This window comes from Xenopus laevis, chromosome 5S (genome assembly GCF_017654675.1).
Source record: "Xenopus laevis strain J_2021 chromosome 5S, Xenopus_laevis_v10.1, whole genome shotgun sequence".
Classification (NCBI taxonomy): Eukaryota; Metazoa; Chordata; class Amphibia; order Anura; family Pipidae; genus Xenopus; species Xenopus laevis.
In genome coordinates, this window is record NC_054380.1 from 107792202 (window position 1) to 107811617 (window position 19416).

Sequence of the window (19416 nt, forward strand, 5' to 3'; positions counted from 1 at the left end):
CAAGTTTTGGTTGTATAAAAACCAGTTGCACTGCCATACAGAGCCTCAATGTAGGTTGACAATCCACATGGGGCTACTAAATGGCCAATCACAGCCCTTATTTGGCACCCTGGGAACATTTTTCATGGTAGTGTTGCTCCCCAACTCCTTTTACTTCTGAATGTTGCTCACGGGTTCAAAAGGTTGGGGATCCCTGCTCTAGCACAATACCTTCTACTGGTCACTGTGAGAAACAACAAGGGGCATATCTTAAAGCAGGAATAGGAAACAGTTGCCCCTCCCAACTGCATTTTAGGATCCAGTTAGGTGTCTATAACACTAGGGAAACTGCTTGCTAATAATACTGGGGATGGATATTCTACACATCCCTACATATGCATTTTTTTTTTACTACTGCCACTAGCTATTAAATACATGGCCTTTCAGAACATATTCAGATCCTTAACTTTAGTATGTTATAGAATGTCCAATTCTAAGCAACTTTTCAGTTGGTCTTCATTATTTATTTTCTATAGTTTTTTTATTTATTTGCCTTCCTCATCTGACACTTTACAGCTTTCAAATGGGGGCTACTGACCCCTTTTAAAAAAAAAAAATGCTCTCTAAAGCTACTGATGTATTGTTATTGCTACTTTTATTACTCATCTTTCTATTCAGGCCTCTCCTATTCTTATTACAGTCTTGTATTCAAATCAATGCAAGGTTGCTAAGGTCATTTAGGAACATGATTGCCGAAACTGCAAACTGGGAGCTGCTGAAAAGCTAAATAAACACAAAGAATTAAAAACAATTGCAAATATATTTTAGTATTTCCACTAGATCTTTTCTGTCCATAATGAATGTCATGTTGTAGGACAGTATACCTGTATCCTGTTAAAAGTCTCATCCACAAAATCACTTATCAACAAATGATTGGTATCTGGAACAAATGAGCAATAAATTATATAGTGAATAATGTACCCCCACTTTAAAATATAAGGATATTTTAGTCAACAATGAGTTCCATGACAAGGTAAAAGCACAAGGCCAAAGGCCTTATACAGGTCATGGGACTAAGGTGAGTTTTGATATCCTCATATTTTTTCGAAAGAGGGTACATTATTTATTATAACACACATATTTCTTCACTAAGCACTGACTTTAATTGATGATGACATCACTAAGCACCATTAATACAGATATAATTTACAGGATAATCATGGCATCATTGTAAAACATAAGGATATTTAAGTCACAGAGGCGTTCCATGACCATATAAAAGCACGAGGCCAAACTCTATTTTAACACAGGTCATGGATCTCTGAATTTACTTCTAATACAGTATCCTGATATTTTCCAACACTTTATTATAATACACAATTTTAGTGAGTCATGTGACAAAAATGCCATCACTAAGCTCCGTTTATACCTGATGACATCACTAAGAGACGTTTATAATTATATCATTTACAGGATGTTCATGGCTCTTGTGTATTACAATATAAGAGTAAGTGGTGCCAGATACGTTTATACAACATAATGTGCTGAAATTCCTTTGAATTTTTTTTCTTGTCCCCTAGGATATATATTAGATGCACCACAAAAAAAGATATCTGAACACCTTGCACTGAGCATACTTTTATTTAGTTAATTGCATAAGTAACAATTGTGTGCTATAAAGCGGACGACGATAATGAAGATAATTATACTTTGCAAATTACATGTGTGAATTCAAGCTGAAAGCTACATGTGGGATAAATAAGATAAAATATTGTTATCATTACCCAAGGTAAAATTCTCCTAGCCTTCTTACTTGTTATATTTAATTATTTGGCCTAAATCAGTGGAATGACAACGCTTAACTCCTAAATAAATTCCAAATTTCCTCATAGACTTCAGTTAGTTACCTGGAAGTCATTAGTGTCTCTCAGCTAACTGCTGTATTATGCATATTGCTAATAAATGCGGCACAACTCAACATATTTTTGAATCACATCGCAAAGGAGAAGCAGCTTCTAGCTTAACAGTCATTTTGCAGGTTCTACGTGAGGAATACTTGTACAAGAGAAAGGTGGCTATTTTAGTGTTTTGTTTTAGAGTTCTAGACATAGAGAAATTTGAATTTTAGTGGATTGGCCCCTTAGATTCATATTTTTACTGACCTGTTTGTTTGCCTTCATAAGCAAGGGCTTGTATAAGATACAAAATACCCAATAGGTATGTAAGACTATCAATCATGTATTACGTTTGTTCCTAATTAAATGGGTGCCCCATGGCTACACAGCAGCTTCTTTATACAAACTATAGTTGTGTTTCTGAAGGAAACACACTGGTTTTGCCAGTGCAGGGCACCAGTACATTATATTTAATTTCTCAAAACACCTTCATTTTTTGCTGTTAATATTCCTTTAATACAGTGAGCCACCAAGTTCAAAGTCAGATGCCTCTTGTGATTATCTTTCCAACAAAAAAGTTGTTTTCTCAGAGCATGCACGTTTAAAGCGCTAATGTAATTCTAATGTAATGTGATTCTATCAGAGAGTTTAGCTGCAGATTCCCAACATGTGGAGGCCTATTTATCAGTATTCAAAACCACAAATGCATAGAATTTATACAAAGATCCAAATCTAAAAAGTACAAAAAAATAAATAAATTAACGATTTTCTAAAAAATATGAATAACTCTAAAACCTCTAACCTTGATAACATAATGCTGCATAGATGAAAGACCTGATTAATATATAAACAATTAAAAATACAGTCATGTTACAATATAAGTATTGATCTTTTACCTGTTATAGGCCTGTAAGCCAGTGAGAGCGATACAATAACGAGCAAGTACTTTCCTTGCTTTGCAGTTTTGGCAAAAGGATACAAATGCGCCACAGTGCTTTAAACATATGATTCTGGAATGTAAATAGTGCTAGTCCTATATAACTGAAGATGACATTTTCTGCCAAAAAATTGATTAATTCAAATAGCTGCAATGAGGATAAGCAGAAAATATTGTTGTCAGATTAATATTTTTTATAATGCCAGACCAATTAAAAAACTTAACACTTTACAGAACTGAATTTCCAGTGACATGACTGTGCCAACCATCCATTGGGAAAATAGATGAATTTGTATTGCAAATGCATGAAAATGCATGAAAAATAACGACGCCATGGTCTTCCACACGACTAATTCTGACGCCAATGCGACAAAACGAATGAAGCGCGTCAAGATTGGATGCTGCGCGTTAAAATGTGTGCAACTTCATGACGCCAGAGCGTCAAAACTCGTAGCATCACCGCCCAACGTCAGCACATGGCGCATGACATCATCACGCTCCTTTGGCGTACAAATGTGCCTATATGACGCCAGAACATTGCAGACCTTGCCCAATAATAGGTTCTACTTCTTGTGTTCCTGGGTGTCATTTCCTGTTTATTGACTGTTTCCTGTGATTGACTTCGGCCTGTTATATTGACTAAGAACCTTGCTGCCTGAATTTTCTTAAAAAGAAAACTTTTTTGGATTAGTATAAAATATAAATAAAAACAACTCAATTCATGGTTGTTTTTAGGCATGAGAAGGCAACATTTTCCTCTACTAACAAAGTGAGGTCCTATCCTATGAAGTATGTAATTTAGATGGATGTGGATGTTATTTCATTAACAAAATAAACAGAATATGGGGGTATTCAATACAACTTGTTTTTTTCTCATTTTTATTTTACATTTTACCAAACTCCTATCCACAAATCCTCTTAATTTATTGAAAAATTCCAAACAAAAACTGCAGGGAAAAGTCTTGCTAAAAAACGAGAATTTTTGAAAACAGCCTGAAACCCCTCAGACATCATGAAATCAAAAGGCATCTTCCAATTGTAAAAGGGGACATCTAGCATTGACTTTTACATGGCTTCAACAGGTTTTTGCCCTGGAGTGCTGCCTTTTCTTTGCTTCTGGCAAAAAACAGTGCAACAGTTTCTCTTGCTCACTAGTCTGTATAGACTTATGTAGCATAAATTGAACCATGTCTAAATCAACCCTAACATTTTCTCCCTTGCCTTGATTAAACTAAAGAAGAAAACCCTTTAAAAGATAAAATGCTTTTATTTTTATTACTACCCAACATTTACAAAAATATCCATTTTCATGGAATTGCATTGACCATGCATAAAGATGGATCTACTCTCCTGTAACCGATCAGAAAAGACAGAGTTTCATGGGGTTTGAGGATGGGTCCCTTATTCAAGTCAGCAAACAGGAGCTCACGAGAAGCTTATCTGGTTGTGTCTTCCAGTGTACATGCTCTTGGTCAGCAATCAAATCCAGGGAGTAGAAGGGATGTAGTCTCCAACCTGACTGGATACTCTGCCTTTTTAGGTAAGTCACAGGGAAGTAATTTTAGTAATGTGGGTGGTTGTTGTGAAGGGGAGGTCAACTGCAGGGGCCCTATGCTTTTTAAAGAAAACAAACCATTTATTTATACTTTAAAGGGGTTGTTCATCATCAAACAACTAGTTGTTTTCACAAGTGGCGGGGTGCCACAAAATGCATCAAGCGGGCAGTCAATACCGATGCTATGCTGCTGTAATTGGAGTTTTTAATGGCTATCAAATACATTTCTACTTTTTTCAATATTTATACTGGCTTCCTCGGTGCTCTGTTTATTTGCTTTTTTTTAGTTGTTTTCAGATCACCAGAAAAAATGACTTTTTCCAGTTACTTTCCCTACTTTACTATTTTCTATGTGTCACTGTTTTTCTAATATTGAAGTGCAAAGTGTCATTCTTCACCTTCTAAAAGATCTGGGGGGGGGTCACCGACCCTGTAAACTGTTCTAAATTAATACATTTAGTTGATACATTTCTTATCTTTGTTCCTGTTGAGCAGAATCCCTGGGTTTCATTACAGGCAGCTGTTAGAATTGACACAATAGTTGCTAATACTCAAAAGAAAATTGTAACAGTTCAGAGTCTGCAACTGAATTACTGAGCTGCCAAACACCAGAGACAGGGACATTCGACTTTAAACGGATACTGTCGTGGGAAAAAAAATTCAAAATGAATCAATTAATAGTGCTGCTCCAGCAGAATTCTGCACTGAAACCCATTTCTCAAAAGAGCAAACAGATTTTTTTATATTCAATTTTGAAATCTGACAGGGGGCTAGACATTTTGTCAATTTCCCAGCTGCCCCCAGTTATGTGACTTGTGCCTGCACTTTAGGAGAGAATTGCTTTCTGGCAGGCTGCTGTTTTTCCTTCTCAATGTAACTGAATGTGTCTCAGTGGGACATGGGTTTTTACTATTGAGTGTTGTTCTTAGATCTACCAGGCAGCTGTTATCTTGTGTTAGGGAGCTGCTATCTGGTTACCTTCCCATTGTTCTTTTGTTTGGCTGCTGAGGGGGGAAAAGGGAGGGGGTGATATCACTAAAGGTGGCCATAGACACACAGATCCTATCGTACGAATCGAGGATTCGTACGATTTTTGGATCGTGTGTGGCATGTGCCGACATCTTTCGTCCGGCGGAGATCAGTCGTTTGGTCGATCGGTCAGGTTTGATTTTGACTCGACCGATCCCGCCGGAGCCCACGGTACATCGTAATCGGATCGTTCGGCCATATGGCCGAACAAACAGATTACACCCGATATAGCCATGTTTGTTAATGGCATATTGGGGAAAGATCCGTTCGTTTGGCAATGTTTCCAAACGAGCGGATCTTTGCATCTATGGCCACCTTAACTTGCAGTACAGCAGTAAAGAGTGATTGAAGTTTATCAGAGCACAAGTCACATGACTTGGGGCAGTTGGGAAATTAACAATATGTCTAGCCCCATGTCAGATTTCAAAATTGAATATAAAAAAATCTGTTTGCTCTTTTGAGAAATGGATTTCAGTGCAGAATTCTGCTGGAGCAGCACTATTAACTGATTCATTTTGGAAAAAAAAATTTCAAATGACAGTATCCCTTTAAACTTATATTTTGGAAAAACAGTAAAAAATTAATAAGGAAACTAATTGAAAAAAGTCTTTATATCTAGGGAACAATCTGAACTGAAAAAAAGTGCTTGAAAGGTGAACAACCCCTTTAAGGCAATTTGTCAGCTAACTGTAACACCTACTGTAGATCTGACACTCAGAGCCTAGACAGCTTTGGAAACATCCAGGTGCTTTCAGGCATCATGAAGACACAAAGATGCTAAACTGACAATTTCTTGTTATAAAAATGCATGTAAAAAGACGGGTTAACAACCAGACAGTTGGGAACCGGACTTGGGGTAGATGACAGAGGAGGTACGTGCCTGGTGCCCCCCCATCTTTGCGCCCTAGGCACGTGCCTACTCTGCCTACCCCTAGTTCCGGCCCTGGACAGTACTTCGATTATCAAATGGTCGAATGGTTGAATAGTCGAACGATTTTTACTTTGAATCGTTCGAATCAAAGTCAAATGGTCAAATATAGCCGATTCGATGGCCGAAGAACCCAAAAATTTACTTTGAAATCCAAACTTTTTGAAATACGAACCGTTCACTCGAGCTTGGTAAATCTGCCCCTAAATGTATTTCATAGCAAAAAAAGGCATATTATCAGAACATTTAACCAGTTAAAAGCAATACAACATTTCGACACACTGGCACAGTGCCCTTTGTTTTGCACAGTTATGGGATTCATTCTATAAAGCTCTGAATTGCAGGAAGGCTGTCCCATAGACTCAATTTTAATCAATAATTAAATTTTTTTTTAAATGATTACCTTTTCCTTTGTAATAACAACACAGTACCTTGCGTTTGATCCCAACTGAGATATTATTAATCTGTACTGGAAGCAAGACAGTCCTATTGGGTTTGATTAATGATTACATTATTTTGTAGATATGGAGATCCAAATTACAGAAAGGTCCCTTATATGGAAATCCCCAAATCTGGATAACAGGTCCTATACCTGTACTTTTTGAGAACAGGGAGATGAAATCCTGACATGCAAATCCTGACTGCTTCCAATGTATGTTTGTATGTGGAAAGTGTTAATAATTAGATTATTTATTGCAAACGTACATTAAGGGGGTTATTTATTAAAGTCCAAATGCTAAAAACTCAAAAAATATTAGTTTTGTTACTATAAAATCCAAATTTTAAATGGGAAAAAACAGAATTTTTTAAGATTTTTTATACCCTGAGGATGGAAAAAGTCAGAATCCGAAAATACTCCATCTTCAGCCTTTTGAGGTCCTGCAGAAGTCAATGGCAGAGGTTCTACTTGCAATTTGAAAATATTATGGTCTGCGCTAGGTTTCGTACAATAATCCAAAATTAATCCTCTGCTTTCACAAAAAAATTGGACTTTTTAGAAGTCAAATCCGAAAAACTGGATTTTTTCGGGCAACAATCTGAAAAAGTCGCAGTTTTCGTGCAACAATCTGAAAAAGTTGCAGTTTTTCCCGATCCTTTTTTTTTATGTGGTTTTTAAATTATAATCAAGGGTAAATCATGGATTCTTGTTTGGTCTAGCTTTTTTTTTATCTAAAACATGAGAAAAATTTGGATTTTGATAAATAACCCCCTAAAAATTACCTATCTGTCATGTTGTAAGGGCTGCTATTGTAAGTAATTGTTACTCGAAGTGCCTAATCTGACTGTTTTGCCTAACTGTTTTTCAACTACTGCTGCCCAAATATGAAAGCCCCCTAATACAGAAACAGGGGGGATCAGATAGGTAATGTAAGTATTAGGCAAATACTTTTATAGTAAAATTCTAAACAAGACAATTTAATGAAATATGTAAAGAAAGGTTAAATTTCTGGTGTCAGTCTCTCTTTAATAGAGGTCACGTGTACAGACATTCAACAGTAAATGTAAATCTCATATAATATTATATCTCAAAATATCAAACTCCAACCGTTATCCTGACACGAAAGATGAAATCAATACCATATCTATAATTAATACTGTATATCTATAATTGGTGTAAACATCTACAGTATATACAAGTGTACCTGCATTAGCAGTTTTCTGATTACACAAACAAATGCATAAATGTATGTTTATACGCTAATGAAGAATAATGTATTCCCAACCTCAGATTACGCACAGTTTAATACAGTATAATGTTTCATCTGACAGGCTAAACAATCTTAAGTAGAGCTTGCATATTCAGTAGGTAATACAATGCATTTGCTGTTTAATTATAGTCCACAGAATAGTGGACTTATTCTTTGTTGGACATTGAACTCTCACAAACACAAACACACTGTATTTACTTGGTTAAAATATCTGTAAAAGAAAAAAAAAATGATGCTGAAAAACAATGTGCAAAGTCATTTACTGTTTGTCCTAGCAGCTGACAATCATTAGGTATTGCTTTGTTTGTATATGTATTACAGGGAATACAGGATTGTTTTTTTTTGATGAGTTGTAGAAAATAAACAGCAAACACAATTTTGTCACTAGGAACATTTGTAAATAACAAAATGAAATAAAACAAATGACAAATTCATGGAGCAGGTCTAATCAAACATTCACTCTCTAAACCAACAAATAGAATGTGTGACAGTGGAATTTTAAATGATACTGGGCATGGAACTGTAAAATATCATAAAGCAAAGCAAAAAAAATCAACAGTAGAATTTTTTTCAGCACATTTAAGAAATAAATTAACAAACCCTAACAAACAAAAACAAGAATATATATGACCACTCAGAGCCCCTGTCAATCAAGCTCAGAGGACAGGCCCAAACTAGAACCTCATGAAACCTCTACCGTTGAGTAACCATTTTTTAAGGACCCCATCCCTCTACATTTAATCAATTTTTAATAATAATCCACTCATGTGGGTTAAGGTTTAAACAACTGCAAAAAATACCATTACACAGGAGAACTTGAAGAAGTGGCTACTGTAGCCCTCATGTGACAAACCTAAGCTTTTTAATGTTTCTTTTAAAATTTGAGATACTTCGAAAGAGGAACAAAGCCAATTCCTCCTGATAGATTATTGCAAGCAACACAGCCTTCTCTTCTAAGTCTAACCAAACATTTTCTGTCAACCCTGCTAGACTGTTAGCCCAAATCCCTGTTTATCTGTGTTTGAATCCCTAATCCTAAAGTCATGTATCCTTTTCACACAATCTCCCATGGTCCATCCCCTATGCATTTGCTTGGTTATATTGGAAGCACAAAAAATAATGCCCAGGAAAATGCTTCATTTAATTTGTTGCTGCTGGAAATTGGTCAGATATTTAAAGGGATCCTGTCATCGGAAAACTTGTTTTTTTCAAAACGCATCAGTTAATAGTGCTACTCCAGCAGAATCCTGCACTGAAATCCATTTCTCAAAAGAGCAAACATTTTTTTATATTCAATTGTGAAATCTGACATGAGGCTAGACATTATGTCAATTTCCCAGCTGCCCCTGGTCAAGTGACTTAGGAGAGAAATGCTTTCTGGCAGGCTGCTGTTTTTCCTTCTTAATGTAACTGAATGTGTCTCAGTGGGACATGGGTTTTTACTATTGAGTGTTGTTCTTAGATCTACCAGGCAGCTGTTATCTTGTGTTAGGGAGCTGCTATCTGGTTACCTTCCCATTGTTCTTTTGTTTGGCTGCTGGGGTGGAAAAGGGAGGGGGTAATATCACTCCAACTTGCAGTACAGCAGTAAAGAGTGGTTGAAGTTTATCAGAACACAAGTCACATGACTTGGGGAAGCTGGTAAATTGACAATATGTCTAGCCCCTTGTCAGATTTCAAAATTGAATATAAAAAAATCTGTTTGCTCTTTTGAGAAATGGATTTCAGTGCAGAATTCTGCTTGAGCAGCACTATTAACTGATTCATTTTGACATTTTTTTTTGCCTTGCATCAGTTGACTTCTCTTTCATTTCTCAGTCGATTGCATGCTCTGCAGTGTAATCCTGTGAATCCATCATTTATATACAATGTTATTAAAATAAACTAAAACTCTCATTTCCATTCCACCACACTAACCTTGATGGTTTCTTTCAAACATCACAAATTGTCAAGTTTGTAGATTTATGCTACCAAGGTCACTCTGAATTATTGTTAGCTAAGAGCATTCCTCACAAACTTTAATGTAGATGGTCGAAGTCTGAAGGAGCACCAACCTCTTAACCCAGTCCAGCATACTGCTCACACAAGAAGATTCCATGCATGATTGGAACAAGGTTCTCCGTGTACGTCTGTCTCCCATGCCAGTCAACAGAACCTGTTCTAATGAAACCGGATCAATCATGAACAATTTCATTAACCTGAACTAGAAGGTCACTAGCTCTGAAGTTAACACTAATCTGCAAAAGCTTCAGTAGTGTCTACAACAGATAGGAAGGACAGTATATTAGTTTTTTTAAAAAAATTTTTATCACTACAGTGATAATTACAGATTTGCTTAGAAAAAGCCCTGGCGCAGTAGCAAATGACTTTGCCCATAAATGGGCAGAACTAAGCTGCCAGTTCGGGGCCTTTAAATTTACTCTGCAGTTTAACTGCCCATTTATGGGCGAAAACCCAGCCAGATATCAAACTGACAGGTTTGATTTTCCTGTTGGATCAAAGACTGCATTGGCCAGGGGATTGGGTCCCCATCCCGACATTGCTTTACAAACAACTTTATTAGCCAGATATCGCCTGCTTTTGGTTGGCATATCAGATGAAAGATCAGCAAACCTTATAGTGTTTGGCCACTTTAAAGTTGATCACATTCAGCCCAGAACATCATCTTCAGATGATCCAGAGCTGCATAATGTATACTTTCAAAATGAAAGCTGACTGCAAGCTCATCATTACAATTTGACCATCCTTGTTCAGTTGTTTACATAGCAAACTATTCCTGTGAGCATCTTATTTGAGACCAGCAAATTATGATTATTTTATGACTTCCGGTTTATAATTGTCAGGGAGCCGGGAGCTCCCTCCAGGGAGGTAGTCAGGATCGAGGAGGAAGCCCTCTTGAGGGAGCAAGGTCGCGGTGTCCAAAGGGTTAATCCAAAGAGTAGTCAGAATCCAGGCAAGAGTTCACAGGTAGGCAGATAACAGCAAAGTCCAAAGTCCAGGCAAAGGGTCAAGATAATAATCAGGAACAAGATTAGCAATAGCAGCTCACAGGGAACCCAGGATACACTTAGGGAAAGTATTCCTATACGTGGGCGCCATTCTGGCGTCTAGGTAGCGTTTTTATTTTGAATTTGGCGCCTTTGTGACGTCATTGGCGTCCTTGCACCGACGTCGGCGCGCTGACATCATCGCGCCGGCGCCGCTACCCACGTGGCGGCCATGGGCGCCGCCATTTTGGGAGCGACGCTGGCAGGGGAGGACGCACCGCCCGGAGCTCCTGGAACTGCTCCGGGCGGCGATCGTGACATATAATGAGAAAACTCACTAATGACTTTTCTTCATGCCATTTAGAGGTACATGTACTGTATCCATCGTTTTAATATACAAATTAATATGAACAGATTCTGCATTGCCCAGAGAAAACTCTCTGCTACAATCTTTGGAAAATAGAATTGCTGCAAAGGCTCCAGACATCAGTGAAACCAACCCTGTCAGCAGGTCTATACCTTCTAGATAAGAAACAATACCTTGGAGCAGATGGCCTGCACAGACAAAAGAACGAGGGATATAAAATTGAAGGCTACGACTTACAGCACTTAACTAAAAAACTGATAGCATCCCTTTAAACAATTAGTTAGGCTACCTGATATCAAAGGTCACGACAGCCTAAATTCACAGCAAACATCTCTATATAGTTTATTTCAATAGTACAATGGTAATTGTTCAAAGCACTGAATGGAGAGCTTAATAGAAAGAAAAGCATAATGTATTCCACCCAATTATCATGGAGCAGTGCACCAACATCTCCTGGCATTCAGGGTCAGAGACAAGAGCTGAATGTTATTTCAGATGGAGTTTTTACTACACAGGCTTGAGTGCGTGCCTCTATTACTAATAGTGACTTAGCAAATCTTTTAGCATGCAGCAGCCTGTGTTTTGCCTAAAAGTTTAAAGGAGAAAAAAAATTATCTGAAATGCAGTAAAAAACACACCCAATTTAATAAGATAAACAGGTGTCCCACCATCAGTCTGAAGAGGTCAAGATTAGCCAAGAGCCATATGGGTTTCTTGGACACCCAGAAAGAAAAACAAAAAAATAACCATGTGAAACAGAGAAAAACATGTAGTGAATGGTTGATAAATCCTAGTATATTTAGTATTTTGATTTGGTTCAATTTCACTATATTTTGCAGTACATTCAAGTATTAAATAATCTAAGTGTCAAATATGAATGGGCAGATACCATAACTCCCAACATTTTGAAAATTAAAGAAGGATAGAAAGTTTTGCCGTATGAGTCGCGACATTTTTTTTTACCATGCCCATTTTATGGCTATGCCGCCTAATATAACATGTCCATTTTACAAAATTTGGCAGGTTGTGGAAGGTTTGAACATATTTCTGGGGGTTTTAGGGTCAGGTTTTATGTGTTTTAACATTTTTGCTAATGATGGTTAATTGCCCTTTTAGCTGCAAGTCACAGTTTTCCCAAGATACCTATTTATCTTGAATAATTACAATTGTTTCTTTGCTTATCTTAAATTGTAACAAATGTATCTAAGTGCACCTCCTACGTATTCTGGACCCTGTCAAAATCCGATTAGGTTTTAGAAACTCTGTATCTTTTTCTTGCTGTTCAGTGCGGAGATCAAAGAGAACGTCGGGAAATTTCAGTCCGGGCCTGCGGGTTGAGCTGTCAAAAGCGAGACTGTCGTAAGAAAAAAGGGACAGTTGGGAGGTATTCAGATACTATAAGGCTTATTTATTATGTGTGGGGCAAAGTACAATGAGCAGAGGTACAGAGAGACCTGATTTTTACATGTGCATGCAGGGTCAGTCTGGGGGGGGCGGGGCTGCTTCCTCAGGACCCCCTACCATGCATGTGCGCATGCACAGTGTTTTTGCTGCGACTGGCAGGTCATGACAGGAAAAGAAAAGAGGCGCAGGGTGTGGATCTGGACCAGCGGTGCCCACAAGAGATTGGTGCCCACCAGGTTTCCGGTGTCCTGCCGGCCCAGTCCGACCCTATGTACACGGCTCTTGCTTCTTATGCCCAAAGGTGCACCTCTTTGCAGAGATGTCCAGCTGGAGACCGCGGGCTGGACGTGGCCCTCCAAAGCCCTTTTATGGCACTTATCCTACTTAAAGGCTCTATAAATATCACTCTTTGACATCATAATTATAACTTAATCTGGCCCTCAAACATGCTACATGAGAATTAGTCAGCCCACTAAATATAATCAGTTGGATAGCACTGCACCAATTGAAAGTAACATTGATAGTTGTGCTTTTCTCAATGCATCGTTGGCATGACTACATTCAGAGAGGGTGGGTGGTGAACTTAATATCCCCTATCATGCTCCACTTAGTGCATTAGCAGTTGTGTTTTGAGGTGAGCTCTTAAATATGATTGATACCATTGGGATGTATGTAATGGATTGGCACTGCTTATTAGTGATGAGGGATTTTGTTTCCTTGACGCATTATTTGCAATTTTTTCTCATTCTGGAAGTTAGGTTGTGGTTAAAGACATGTGATTATAGCTTTTGCTTGCCTGGGCCTTTATAAAAGATGACACCCCTAATATTTGCTATTAAAACACTTATATGCTTTCTTGATCTATATGTCTCCAGTTCTCTTATGAACTTGCAAAGCAATTATTATTGTTGTTTTGTAGAGCCTATATTTGCATATCGCCTGATAGATAAGCTACATAGAAAACAATTAATGGCTATTTAAGTTTCCAAGGCTCTCCAAGGTTACTGACATACCAGGCCCAAAACAATACAATCTTACATTGACTTTAATGGTAGTCATCTGCTATCATGTGTGTAACACGTTTTCTGAAAACAGGTTGCTTACCTGTACCTTGTGCCTTACTTGATCTTATCCAGACTCACTTCTGCCAGCTGCAAATCCCTGAAACTCCCAGTAGAGCACTAGTTATATGTGACACTTTCCTCTCAGGTTAATCCAATGATAACAGCAGCACTCCGGTATTATTGACAAACGGGAAAAACTTTACTAAAATTTTTCGGGCTACACAGGCCCTATGTCAAGCACTTTCCTCTCAGGTGGGCTCTCAATGTACCGAAGGAGGAAGAGTTAACAAAACTGAATTAACTCACGGAACTTGATTTCTCAAATAACCTGGGCACACGGTTGACTAATAACTCTTGGCTGGTACTAGTGCTGGTGATAGATTGTATAAACATCTATCACTTCACAAGTTACTTACTATTTCAGCTGTAGTGTTCACAACACCCCAGGGATAGTACTATCTGGTTTGGTGAAACAATCCTCATAGTGATCTCTTGCTCCGGAAATCTCCTATTTCTGAGCCTAAATGCTTGAGAGCCTATGCTGGTGGCATTGACAGTGCAGGGTACTACTAACCCTTTCTGGCCTCCTCGCTGGAACTTCTGGCTGCTCTATTAACTACTCTGATTCTGCCTCTCACTCCAAGAGTGAACTACAAAACCTTCTAGCTTTCACTTTACCTAATAAAGTCTACTTCCACCCCAGGCCCTGGATAGCCCTTCAGCACACCATTTTCTCCTGCTACTGGGAACCAAAGAGGGAGAACATGTAGTGGCGTACCCTTTTAAAGACTCAAGTTTTTAGGGTCTTTAAAAGCCAGGGAGATACTTTGACCTTAAAAAGGAAACACTCCCACTTCCAACTTTAAATAGGGTCCAATGCTTAGCTTGCCAAAACCCTCCTAGGGGGCCACCTGAACTAGAGAAATGGCAAAACCTTTAAACCCTGTACAAGTTGGAGGGGATATAACCATCGATAGCAGATATGTATCCCTATTATTTGAGCCATCCCATTAAGAATTAGCCCTTTAAGAGACACCAAGGGGGTTATTTAGTAAACTCCGAATGCAAAAAAACTCACAAATCACAAATTTTTCGGACTTTATTAAACCCCAAGGATGGGAAAAGTCAGAAATTGAATCTGAAAATCCGGCATCTCAAACCTGTCGAGGTTGCATATAAGTCAATGGGAGAAGTCCCAATGATTTTTTGATGTGTGCTGGGTTTTTGGCAATACCCCGAAGTTTTTAAAATTTTCTGGCAAAATTCTGAGTTTTCGGGTGAAAAATCCATAAAAATCTTGAAAATCGGATGAAAATTCTGAAAAAAATCGTGAAAATCGTATTTTTCACAATTTTTTTGGGATTTTTTCCTGCAAAACAAAATTTTCGGGAAAGTTTATTAATAAATAAGCACAAAAAAACCCATGGTCAAGAGTTAACCAGCCAGAGGTGTGGGCTTGATATCCAAGGGGTGTTTTAAGGAAGTGAGAAGAGGGTAGGAGCTACACGTGGGAGCTGCCTTGTACGTCATCTGTTGAATTTACAGAGACCATCGTTTTTCTGTGTGATCCCCCCCAAACTTCACAACCCCTAATCATATATTTGCAAATTTTTGTGTGAAAATGTGCACTTTAGTGTAGAAATACACTAGCAGAGAAAACACCCAATGTGCTATTAGCCTAAAAACTCTCTTACAATAGAAGTGGGCATACATACCAATATATTATTGTAAGATCCATAATTTGCTATACAGAACAATAAATCACTAATGACTGCTATCTTGGAGATAAAGTATGATCATTTGTAGGAAAGATCAGCCAGCAGACCAGCCATACACACAAAGCCATTAATCAAGGATATCATCATTTAAAACAACCCTACTATGTAGCTGACTGTACATGTACAGATACTGATGAAAATATAGCATGACCATAAAACACATTCTGAAAATTGAAACCCACCTCATATCTGACAACTAGTGATGGGCGAATTTGCGCAATTTTGCAAAAACGGCCGTTTTTGACACCGGCGTCTGTTTTTTCCGACGCGATGAAAAAAATTTTTTTTGGACATTATTCTAAAACATTATTCTAAGCAACTTTCCAATGTACAATTATTAAAAACATTTTTTAAAGTTGGTTTGTAAAAACGTTTGCTATTAAAAGCAGCATTTGCTTAACTCCTGCTTGTTACTTTTTAAACAATGTTGCAAAAGTCTTGGTTCCCCAGCAAAGTCAGGTCTGTTAATCAGCTGCTTGTCTTACGTTGTATCAACAGTCTTAGCCATCAAGGCAGAGACTAGAAAGGGACAGTCAAACACTGCTTTCATTAGCAAAACATATATAAATATAGTAAATTAAAAACCATAGAAAATGTCTAATGAATGTATATTACATAGTTGCTGAGAATAATATTTTCTTTTAATAGGCCAATTTTTATTTTGGGGTTGACTTGCCCTTTAAAAGGGGGGATATGACCAGTGGCATATATAGATATTACTGGCCCCACAGCAGGGTCTGCTTTTCTGTGGTTATGCCCCTGGCCTCTACCTAGAGCGTCAACTAGTGAAAAATAAAAAATCTCCCCAGACTCTAGAAACTTGTAAAACCAGCAAATACAGAGTTTTAGCATGTAAATTTTAAATGGATACTGTTATAGGAAAACATGTTTTTTTTCAATAAGCATCAGTTAATAGTGCTGCTCCAACAGACATTGCATGTCACATTTCAAAATTAAATGTAAAAAAATCTGTTTGCTCTTTTCAAAGATTTTTTTACATTTAATTTTGAAATGTGACATGGGGCTAGGCATATTGTCAGTTTATCAGTTTCCCCCAGTCATGTGGCTCTAAATTTCAGTCACCCTTTACTATTGCACTGCAAGTTCGAGTGGTATCACCCCCCTTTTGACAGTTTTTCCAAAATTGAAGTTGAATGTTCCTTTCTCTGGTGTTTCAATCTGGCAGTTGATTCATCCAGGCGCAGATTCTGAACTGTTACAATTTGCAATTTCTCAACAGCATTTGTGGAATATTAGCAACTATTGTATCAATTCTAACTGCTGCTTTTAATGAAACTCAGGGAGTCTGCTCAGCAGGGACAAATATAAGAAATGTATCAACTAATGTATACATTTAGGCGGTTATTTATAAACTCTGAATGCAAAAATCCCAAAATTTTTTGATATTTCATTATAAAATCTGACTTTTAAAAAAATTGCTAAATTTTTGGAATTTATTAAACCCTGGGGATGAAAAAGTCAGAATCTGAAAATCCGGCATCTCAGACCTGTCGAGATTGCATTTAAGTCAATGGGAGAAGTCATAATGATTTTTTGATGTGCGCTGAGTTTCGTGCAATTCCTCAGAAGTTTTCGGATGAAAATGACGAAAAAATCATAAAATTCGTAAAAATCAGATGAAAAAAATCACAAAAAATAGTGAAAATCTGTTTTTTTTTCCCGCAAAGCAAATTTTTGGGAAAATGTAATAATAAATAAGAGTAAAAAACCCGAGCAGATTTGATCGGAGTTTGTAGAAGAAAATATTGAGAAAAATTCAGACTTTGATAAATAACCCCCTTAGATTTCAGTCAGTGACACCCCCCACCACACACACACACAGATGCTTTAGAAAGACATAAAAATGTGAAAAATTAAACTTTAATATAAGAATAACAGTCACCAATAGAAAATAGAAAGCAAATAAAAAAAGTTTTGATTTCTGAAACCAACTGAACTTAAGAGAAGCATTGTCAGATGAACAACCCCTTTAATACATCAATTTATTTCCACTGTAAACTGAATAGTTTGATGTGCCACATGTATTTTGATATTTAAATACTTACTAGAATAGTGGGAAAAGGAAAAAAAAATCCTTTGGCACAATACAAGCAGATGTAAACATAAAGTACAATAAGTCACAGGCTAAAGAGCTACTATCAAACATTTCACTAAATGATTATCACAAAAATAAACATAAAAACCAAATGCGATACTATACTACAGAGAAATGCAATGTCTCTAACTCCATTCATACAATTTATCTGTCGAGTTAGTGCAAGAAATAAAATCAACTTAAGATTGATGCATCAGATCATGACATAAGAAAATTGTCATTTCTACAGATCAGAGCCTGGGATCTGTATACACTGTATATGCAGATTCACAGTGCAGAACACTTTGTTAGTTTGTTTAGATCTAATGAAAGGAAATCAGTCTTGCAAATTGTGTCTTTCCTTATAATTTATTTAGTTTATTCCATCAATCACAACAGGGTGAACAAATTCTAAGGAACAGATAAGTAAAAAACTCAAGACTAAACCAAGAAGAGCAGCTATATTTATCACATGCTCTCAACATTGGATTTTCGCCTTAGTTTACATGTGTGTAAATGAGCACAATAAAGTGACATTTATGAAACAGAGGAAATGTATGCATTTAAAGGGAATTGAAACAACAAAGTCTTGCAAACTCAGCGTCATCCTCGCAAAGCTGGAATAGTTGCAATACCACAATCAAAAAAGTCAAAACGCCCCTAGGGTCATCAATCATGGCTGAATCCTGCAGACTGCATCAACTGGGAAGAATATTCATTTTAAAATCAAGGGAAAAAGCAACCTTTGACATGCATTATGAATTGGTGGCACCACAAAATGACTGTAAAATGCAGGAAAACATAAAACCAGGGTATGTAAAATTAAGGTTTCCTTGTATCCATAGGCAGAAGGTGATTTTTGTTTTTTGGAAGGCTACTTAACCCATCTCTTTCCGTACCAGGACTTACATCTTGAGGGGAAAAAATTTTTTTTTTTTTTCTCTTTTCTGGATTCTGTATTATCAACCAGGCTTGGGAAGGCATGCTGTAGGTCCAAATAAGAGCACAGATGCCTGTGGCTATTTACACTACGCACCATACTAATTTTTTTGACAAGGCAGATTTTTCACAAATAAACATCTGGTGAATTTATCACTATGAAGCACACTGTAAGTATATAGAGATTAATTGTCATGTGGTAAAAGAGACAGCAAGAAGAAAGTATCTGCCACATAGAGCTTACAATCTAAGTAACAGTGACAATTGTGTGATGCAAACACGGATTTGTGGATTTTACGCACTGAAGTCAGCAGAATGCAGGACACTTTGTTTCAAAGAGAAGCTCCCATTTGCCCACACGTCTTATTTGTAGTGATGGGAAAATTTATTCACCAGGCACGAATTTGCGTTGAATTTCCACGTTTCGCCACCAGCGAATAAATTTGCAAAATCGCTGTGGAAATTCCAAAGCTAGCAACAATTCCGACGCTGCCGACAAGTAAACGGCTGCCCATTGACTTTAATGCGTGTCGAATGTCGTTCCGCAAATTTTTCGCCTGTTTCACGGGAAATTCACGAATTTCATGGCGAAACGGGACAAATTCTCCCATCACTACTTATTTGTGTGTAGGAGAGTAATTTCAGTATTCTTACTTAACTGATTCTTACTAAACTAATGATTATTACTTTTTGGTGCACATAAACAGAGCACAGTACTGTACAGCCCCAAGTAATGGCCTCCTTTAGCTG

General features: G+C 37.4%; 1 pseudogene; it reads right to left on the reverse strand.

Annotated features, from left to right (window-relative positions):
* Positions 1 to 19416, reverse strand: part of LOC108717464 — a 330982-nt pseudogene that overhangs the window by 140302 nt on the left and 171264 nt on the right.